This window comes from Chrysochloris asiatica, unplaced genomic scaffold (genome assembly GCF_000296735.1).
Source record: "Chrysochloris asiatica unplaced genomic scaffold, ChrAsi1.0 scaffold00021, whole genome shotgun sequence".
NCBI classification, from domain to species: domain Eukaryota; kingdom Metazoa; phylum Chordata; class Mammalia; order Afrosoricida; family Chrysochloridae; genus Chrysochloris; species Chrysochloris asiatica.
Genome location: NW_006408539.1, coordinates 2,667,817 through 2,670,469, shown reverse-complemented (window position 1 = coordinate 2,670,469; position 2,653 = coordinate 2,667,817).

The following is a 2,653-nucleotide window of genomic DNA, read 5'->3' as shown; positions in this document are numbered from 1 at the left end:
GCATGGGGTTGCTATGAGTCGGTTCCGACTCGATGGCACCTGACAACAACAACAACAACATATATGTCAGGATTTTCAATGTCTGATTTTTCAGAAGTCTGAGCCAGCATCAAGTTTATAGGAATGGGAGGGAAGGGGGGGCAAGTATTATAGAATAGTTTAGCTGAAGAAATGATGATGCTTGTAGGGTTTTAGTTGGAGGTAGGAGTGTGAGTTAGAAAGGTGGATCCAAATTGAACCAAACTAAACCCATTACATTGATTCAATTGTAACTTCTTAACTACCCTGTAAGAACAGAACAGAGCCGCTCCATAGGGTTTCCAAGTTTGCAAATCCTTACAGAAAACCCCCCCACAAAGTGACTAGGGGGTTCAAACCACCAACCTTTCAGATAGCAGCCAAGAGCTTAACCAGTGTGCCACTACGGCTTCTTTGAAAAGGTAACAAGGGTATTACATATCAGTCTAAAAGAATTGTACTTCATTTTTTACAAAACGAAGCACTGAAGACTTGGAAATCAGTGGAAACAGATCACCTCTCTTTCTCACTACCATATCTACTGGCAAAAAAGCCTGGACCTGGTTTACCTGTGAAATAATTATCTATTTGTTAATCAACACATTGTAAGGAAGTAAAGTGAGACTTTAGAGAGAGTAAGTGAAAGGGTAAGAGGATCATGGGAAATTTGGCCCTCGTACTGATAAAGCTAAGTATTACTCTAGCTGCTATGTGGAGTGTGGATTTAACAAGGATGAGAACGACTAGAGAGAGCACAGGTATAAACTGTTTCAAAAACCCAGGCAAAAGTTGATAAGGATCTATAATGGGCTAGTGACAACAGGAACAGTAAGAAGGAGCTGGATTCAGGGAATATGTCAGAGGCAAAATCACCAGGACTTGTGTTTGTCATCACGTGTGATGACTAGGTAGCACAGGTCCTAGAATGACTGACTCCCAGGTTTCCGACCAGACAAGACCAGGTGGAAAGGAGTACCCTTATGGAAGGTTTATTCTAGTCCTTGATTCCTGTTGTCAGAAGGAATTCTCCTTCTGGGATTTGGAAATGGAACATGACTCCAGAAATTGACCCTCTGACAAAAAATTTCAGTAACATGTAACATATTGTTCCATGAAGAAGGGAGGGAAGGACTGCCCTAACTTTTATGTTGTCATTGTTGCTAAGTGCCATTGGCTCAGTTCCGATTCATAGCGACCTTGTATAGGGTTTCCGAGGATCGGCTGGTGAGTTTGAACCACTGACCTTGAGATTCAAACCAACTTTGTGGTCCAGTGCATTATCCTGTAGAGCCACAACAAATGTATGCAACCAAGGTCCGTCATAAATGCCAAGTTACCTTACTCCTGACAAGTGTTCATCCATCATCTGTTTTATTTAACATGCATTTCTTAGGCTCCCATCATCTGGAGGCAATGGAGCAAGTTTCTGTGCTTTTATGATATAATTCCTTAAGAGATGATACTTTAGAAATTAAAGGAGCCTTGTGTTGCTGTGGGATAAGCATGGGACTGCTGAATGCAAGGTCAGAGGTTTGAAACCTCCAGCTGCTCCATAGGAGAAAGATGAGGCTGTCTGCTCTCATAAAGATTTACAGCTGTGGAGCAGTTCTGCTCTCTTATCTGGTTGCCCTGATTCAGAATCGGCTCAACGGACAGTGGGCCTAGAAGATAGTAAGCACAATGAAGCAGATTCTCCCCGGGGCCTCCAGAAGCAATGCAGCCCTGCTGAAACCTTGATTTTAGGATATATTAATAGTCCTAAGGAGATCTGGTGTGGTGCTGTAGGTTAACACACCAGACTACAAAGCTGTTTGAACCTTGCAGTTAGCAGTTCATTGCTTATATTACAGCACTATACTTGGGCTCAAAGTCCTCTATAATTGTAAAATAACAAATTTGTATTCTTTTAAGACACCACATTTCTGGTCATTTGTTGCAGCAGCAATAGGAAATGAATAAAGTGCCTATTGCTTTGGTCTGCTCAGCTTTCCCTGCTAATAGTTCTTCTTTGCCCTCCTAACTATTCCTTTCTATTCCATGAGGTTCTGGGATGCTACCATCATGATTCTGCATTTCCTTCCCTGCCATTGAGGTGGAATTGTGGTCCCAGATGGCCCAATTTATTCCCTGGAAGTTTTGAAAGTGTCAGTGAAAGATGCAGCTTTCTCTGTCTTCAGAGATTCCAGAACTGTTCGAAGACATGCTGCCTGCCACTTGGAAAACCTTGAGAGAGTGAGCTCCAATTACAAGCAGAAGGGGAGTGGAGAGGTAGAGTGATCAAGTGTTCAACCATTTCAAGAGGTAGCATATGATTAAGAGCTAATGATACTGAAGGAAGAAATCTAAGGTGCATTAAAGGAATTGGCAAAGAACAAGGCACCAGGAATTAATGGAATAAAGATTGAAATCTTTCAAGAAAGTGAGGTGGTACAGGAGGCATTCACTCATCTATGCCTAGAAATTTAGAAGACAGCTATCTGGCTGACTGATTGGAAGAGAGCCATGTTTGCGCCCATTCCAAAGAGAGGTGACCCAACAGAATGTGGAAATCATCGGACAATCTCTTTGATATCCCATGCGAGTAAAGTTTTACTAAAGGTAATACAGAAATGGCTGCAAGCATACATTGACAGGG